Raw genomic sequence first — 6,437 nt, 5'->3', positions numbered from 1 at the left:
ATTGTACACTAATTTGCCTCATTGAACCCATGCATTTTGCTGAAAATTGTATACTAATTTGCCTCATTTTTCAAACATTCCCTGACTGTTCCTGTTGCAATTGCAAAGTTTTGCAATCTATCCTTAGCATGCAATATCCAGGCTTCAATTTTCGGAATTTTTTTCCAAGAAGAGAAGTAATCTAGAAAATAAATTTCCATCTTTGCTTTGTTGGATTCAATTTTAAATGTTGCCACTTCCATAGAAGATTCTTCTTTGACTTATGGATCATTTGTGGGGTTCTGTTCTTTCACATCAAGTAGTTCTTGTTCTATCTATTCATTTTGATCCTTTCAAAGAAATCTGGCTCATTAAACCAAAGGGTGTGGCTCAGAAACTTGTCAATTCTTTTAGTTCCTTGAGAAACACAGCAAGATTTTCATTGGAACCAGTATAGTACTATTGACTTAAATAAGTAGCTCTATGGAACACAACTATACTATTGGAGAATGAATGGAAACCAAAGTCGTAACTCTGATTTAAATTATTAGCTTCATGGATCAAAGCTAAACATATGATTCTAGGACATATAACTAGTACTACTGAATAAAATTATTAATTTCATGGATCACAGCTAGAGGATTGAAGACAAATGTACTGGAACCAAAATAATACTACAGATTCAAATTAGTAACTTCACGGAACACAGCATTGAGATTGGAAACAAATGTACTGGAACAAACAAAATATTACTGATTCAAATTAGTATCTTAACAGCTCAAAGCTATGCAATTGGAGACAACTGTATAGGAACAAACCTAGTTCTACTAATTCAAATTGGAAACTTCATGGATTACAACAAGGGAATTTGAGAGAAATGTTAGAAATAGCAAACTTGTGTTGTCTATGTATTTCAATGCACTCACACTTGATCCAGTTTTTCTGAAACAATAATGGATAACTTTACCCTTATTACAGCTTTCTTAGCAATGTTATAGTCTTCAACACTCATCTCCATGTACTCCAAACCTTCATTACATTTGTAACAAAATCATGGCACTTATTTAAATGGGAGATGCTTATCCAAGAGAATCATACACTGAGCTTACAATGGAAAGAATTCCTTGTCATATAGCTAGTTGCCCTTTGATAAATATCCACAATCTCAACTCAATAAACCAGAATCTTGATTTGGAAAAGTCTCTTTAATACTTTTACATTATTGCTAATTCACTTGTTCCAGTGAGAACCTCTTTTCTGAAAGAGGAATGATATTTCTCTGACAAATATCTCTGCTTCTTAGTCTGTACTCAATAATTCCAGACAGTCATCTTCAATGAACTGCTTCTACTGTAGAGGGTTTGTAGTTCTGAATATTTTCTGTTACCATGTAATTCAAAGACTATAATTGCAACAAGTTGGTGAAGAAGTAGCACCAAAGATATGCACCTTCATCTGGATTCATTTTTGGGTCAAACTTTATGTTCTGATTTTCCCACCATAGAAAAGAGAGAAAAGTCTCTATCAACTTCTGGAACAAACACTTAATAAAACATAGCATGGATGTCTCCCTGAATGGCAATGATCTCTTGACAAATTGAAGAAATGACCTTAACAAATTATTCTGTTCATTGTTCAGAAATAAAGCATTATATTTTGCTGAAAAATTGTATACTAATTAGCCTTATTTTTCAAACATTCCCTGACTGTTCCTGTTGCAATTGCAAAGTTTTACAATCTATTCTTAGCATGCAAAATCCAGGCTTTAATTTTCTTAATCCTTTTCAAAGCAGAGAAGTAATCTAGAAAATAAAATTCCATCTTTGCTTTGTTGAATTCAATTTTAAATGTTGCCACTTCCATAGAAGATTCTTCTTTGACTTATGGATCATTTGTGGGATTCTGTTCTTTCACATCAATTTAATCTTGTTCTAGCCATTCATTTTATTCCTTCCACAGAAATTCTGGCCAATTAAACTAAAGGATGTAACTCAAATACTTGTCAATTCTTTTAGTTCCTTGGGAAGCACAGCAGGATATTCATTGGAACCAACACAGTACTACTGATTTAAATAAGTAGCTTCATGGAAGCTAGGCCATTGGAGACAAATGAATTGTAACCAAAATAATAAAACTGATTTAAATTAGTAGCTTCATGGAGCAAAGCTTAACATATTGAAATGAACAAAAGACTAGTACTACTGATTAAAATAATTAACTTCATGGATCACTACAAGGGGACTGGATACAAAAGTATTGGAACCAATTAACTGTCTTGATTTGTGTTGTCATTTTGACTCCAAGAAGATTGTCAGCTCTCTTGATGTCTTGATTTTCTACTGTAGAGATGCAGCCTAATGCAGCCCTTTAACTGCAGCTCTGAAGATCAGACTGTCAGCTGAAAAAGCGTAAGTGCTGAGAGTTCGGTGGTCAACTGTGACAAACGCAAGGTTGGTAAAATACATTGTGCAGGCCTGGCGCTCTATTTGTTGTCTCGATCTTTGTCTCTTCACTTCATTAGTCTTTGCACAGAGGTTTGACTCGTGTCCACTTTTGGTGTTAACAGGTCAGGATGTTCTGGTTTCCCAGAGGAAGTGGGCACTCGCACCTGCCAGAAGGAGTGCAAAGAGTTCCTGGATGAAGTGCGGCTGACCCAAGCTGTGAAGGTAAGAAGACATACCATGTGTACATCTGACACTCTGTTGGTCTCTGTTACTCTTCTGTGTTGCGAGAGTGCTACTTTGGTTTTGACGTATGTGACATCTTTGTTAACAGGTTTGGTAGGACTGGCCTGGTTGCACAGAAGAAAGAGCAGACTGTCCCCTGCCGACAGGAATTCTGCGACGTACTGCGGCCAATCCCAGACGTGAGGGTAAGATGCAATGTGTACATTTTGCACTCTGTGCACATTCATAATGGATTTTGCACTTGTGTTATAAAAGTCATCTGAGCTTTGCACTGGGAGAATTTTGATAACACTATGAATTTAATGAAATGTCTTGTTTTCCCTTTTTAGCACAAGAGTAGGAGGTTTTCCCCAACCCGACACCAACTGCAGTCATCGTAAGAAGATGCGGTAAGATTAAAACTCTACTTGTTGCAAACTTTGATGAGCTTTTACTCTTGACAATTAATGTTAACGTATCATTTTGTGACCTCTTGACTCTCAATTCAGGAAGCACGGCGAGCAGTCCCAGCCCAGCAGAGCCCAGCCAAGTAGAGCCCAGCTAGCCCAGCAGAGTGCAACAGAAGTGGCAGATAGAAGGACCCAAATCCGTCACCAGGATGCCTAATAGAGAAGATTTTGAATTTATTCTATTCTGTCTCTTTCCTGTCTTCTATCCACTCCCCTTAATCTAACATCACTAACCATCCCAACCCCTAAACTCCTTTATGTCCTTCCCGGATGAGCTTCTTTTTTCACTAATTTTGTTGTAGTGTTGTTGTTGTTTTGAATTTGTACTAATTTTGTGTCAGTTGTGTATTTTCAGAGACTGGGACGTGGTACGACGCTGGAGGATCAAGGCCGGCCAACAGATGAAGATTCCATTGTCCAGTTATGAAGACCGGCCCACATGGCCGAAGGTCAGTGAGAAGCTGCTTTTGAAGCTCTTTTGGATCTCTTATTTCTATTTATAACTTGATGAAAGCAACAAGAGTGCTTGTTTGACCTGCCTAATTTCTGTGTTTTTCAGGAAAATGGTTAGGCAAGCATCTGTCCCACTGTGACGTACAGCAGTATTCTGGAGTGCAGGGATGGACTGCAGCCAACCATTGAAGAGAGGGTAAGATTCAGGTTTAAAGGTTTACAAACAAATTTTTTTCTCATTCCTTCATAATGAAGATTTTGAACTCTATTAATGTCTGGTCTTTGTACTGTAGATATTCAGGGTTATGCAGACCTCTATCTCCAGCTCTGAAGAGCAAATAGTCACCTTAAGGGCAAGAGTGCTGAGCTTTCAGGGGTCAACTGTGCCAAACCCAAGGTTGGTGAGATACTTTGTGCACGCCTGACACTCTTTGTGCTATCTCAATCTTGATCTCTTCTTATCATTAGTCTTTGCATGGTTTTTTGATTCGTCCACCTTTGGTGTTAACAGGTCAAGATGTTGTGGATTTCCAGAGGAAGTGCACACTCAGGCCTGGCAGAAGGAGTGCAAGCTAAGAGTTCCTGGATGTAGTGCAACCGACCCAAGCTCTGAAGGTAAGAAGACATGTCCTGTGTGCATCATGCACTCTGTGCAGTTTTGTTACTCATTCTGTGATGGGAGAGTGTTGTTTTGGTTTTGACGTATACAACATATTTGTTAACAGATGTAGGTTAGACTGACCTGGTTCCACAAAAGAAAGAGCAGACTGTCTCCTGCCGAGGGACTGCGGCCAATCCCAGACATGAGGGTAAGATACAATGTGTACATTTTAGTCGCTGTACTAATTCATTACTTTGTGCCTGTTTTATTGAAGACATCTGAACATTGCACTTGGAGAATTTTTGGTAACACTTTGAAGTTACTCTGATGTCCTGCTTTTGCCTTTTTTAGCAACAGAAGAGTAGGAGGTTTTCTCCATCATGGATGCCAACTGCAGCCATCAGAAGATGATGTGGTAAGATTTTAACTCTACTTCTTGCAAACTTGGATGAGATTTGTCTCTTCTCTTTTAACGTTAATCTGAAAATTTTAGCTGTAGATAAATTTTTAGCAAATTCGTGAGTTCAATGCATTCCCAAAAATATTTTTCTTAAAAATAATTCAATATCCTAACAGTAAGAAAATGTAAACAAACAAACTAGAGGTCATTCGCAAAATTTTGAAACGTAAAAATTAATCAATAGCATTTTGACCCAGATTCGCAAAATGAAATCGACATAAAAATTTCCAGATTTAGGGTAATGTTGATGCATCATTTTGTGACCTCTTGACTCTCAATTGACAGTAAGCAAGGCGAGCAGCCCAGCCCAGCCCAGCAGAGCCCAGCAAAAGTGGCAGGGAGCAGGATCCTATTCTGCCACCAAGAAGGCTAATAGAGAAGATTTTGAATTTATTCTTTTCTGTCTCTTTCCTGTCTCCCATCCACTTCCCTTAATCTAACAGTACTAACCATCCCAACCCCTAAATTCATTTATGCCCTTCCACATTGTAACTGTCTTGATCTACAAGCTTCTTCTTCCATTAACTTTGTTGTAATGTTGATGAATTTCTTTCGATTTATGTGTTTGTTTTGAATTTGTACTAATTTTGTGTCAGTTGTGTATTTTCAGAGACTCGGACGTGGTACGACGCTGGGGAACAAGGCCGGCCAACAGATGAAGATTCCATTGTCCAATTATGCAGACCCTCTAACATTGGCCTGAGCGGTAAGTAACAAGCTGCTTTTGAAGCTCTTTTTGCATCCCTATTTTCTACTTACAAGTGGACGAAAGAAGCAAGAGTGCTTGTTTGACCTCCCTACTTTCTTTTTTTTCCAGGAAAATGGTTTGGCAAGCGTCAGTGAGAAAGGATGGACTGCAGCCAACCATTGAAGAGAGGGTAAGATTCAGGTTTAAAGCTGTACAAACTGTTTTGAATTTTGTTCTCATTCTCACACAATGAAGATTGTGACCTCTATTGATGTCTGGTCTTTGTGCTGTAGAGATGCAGTGTAATGCAGTCCTCTATCTCCAGCTCTGAAGAGCAGACTGTCAGCTGAAAAGCAAGAGTGCTGAGCTTTCAGGGGTCAACTGCGGCAAACCCAAGGTTGGTGGGATACTTTGTGCAAGCCTCATACCCTGTCTGCTATCTCTGTCTTTATCTCTTCTTACCATCAGTCTTTGCACGGTTGTTTGACTTCTCCGCCTTTGGTGTTAACAGGTCAAGATGTTGTGGATTCCCAGAGGAAGTGAGCACTCAGTCCTGGCTGAAGGAGTGCAAACTAAGACCTCCTGGATGTAGTGTGGCCGACCCAAGTTCTGAAGACATACTTTGTGTGCATCATGAACTCTGTGCATTTTGTTACTCATTCCGTTTTGGTGGAGTGTTACTTTGGTTTTGACCTTTGCGACATCTTTGTTAAGAGGTACGGGTCAGACTGGCTTGGTTCCACAGAAGGAAGAGCAGACTGTCCCCTGCCGACAAGAGTTCTGCGATGGTGTCAATAAGTGTGAACCTTTTATTGCTCTATGCACTTGATGAATCACTTGATATGAAGTCTGCATGATTCTTTAATGTTTTGATTTTGCTTTGCAGAAATGACGTAAAGTTTCTTGATGCATAATGAGAGTGAAGCCCTATGATGAGGTGTGCTTTCTTTCCCATTCAAATGTGGTGAGGAAGATTATGGCCGGCCTATAGAAGAAGAGGAATAGAAGAGGAGTAACCTACAGAAGAAGAGGAGGACAGAAGAAGAGGAGTAACCTACAGAACAAGAGGATTACCAAAGAAGAGGAGGACAAAAGAAGAGGAGTAACCTACAGAACAAGA

At 39.1% G+C, this 6,437-nt stretch overlaps 1 long non-coding RNA gene across 2 annotated transcripts; it reads left to right on the top strand.

Annotated features, from left to right (window-relative positions):
* Nucleotides 1-2,323: 2,323 nt before the first annotated feature.
* Nucleotides 2,324-6,013, top strand: LOC134234137 (uncharacterized). 2 transcript variants are annotated; one of them, XR_009985124.1, is made up of 14 exons: nucleotides 2,324-2,429; nucleotides 2,546-2,645; nucleotides 2,755-2,851; nucleotides 2,996-3,055; nucleotides 3,155-3,564; nucleotides 3,675-3,764; nucleotides 3,862-3,965; nucleotides 4,080-4,183; nucleotides 4,294-4,377; nucleotides 4,521-4,584; nucleotides 4,915-5,335; nucleotides 5,447-5,507; nucleotides 5,611-5,714; nucleotides 5,829-6,013. It is a non-coding gene; the product is annotated as an uncharacterized LOC134234137 (long non-coding RNA). The 2 variants fall into 2 exon arrangements; XR_009985125.1 differs by lacking the exons at nucleotides 3,862-3,965; nucleotides 4,080-4,183; nucleotides 4,294-4,377; ... (1 more) ...; nucleotides 4,915-5,335; nucleotides 5,447-5,507.
* The last annotated feature ends 424 nt before the right edge of the window (nucleotides 6,014-6,437 follow it).

This window comes from Saccostrea cucullata, unplaced genomic scaffold (assembly GCF_032062105.1).
Source record: "Saccostrea cucullata isolate Sc308-1 unplaced genomic scaffold, CSIRO_AGI_Scuc_v1 ctg14247, whole genome shotgun sequence".
Classification (NCBI taxonomy): domain Eukaryota; kingdom Metazoa; phylum Mollusca; class Bivalvia; order Ostreida; family Ostreidae; genus Saccostrea; species Saccostrea cuccullata.
Note: the sequence above shows the minus strand (reverse complement) of the source record. Positions and strands in the feature narration are given on the sequence as shown.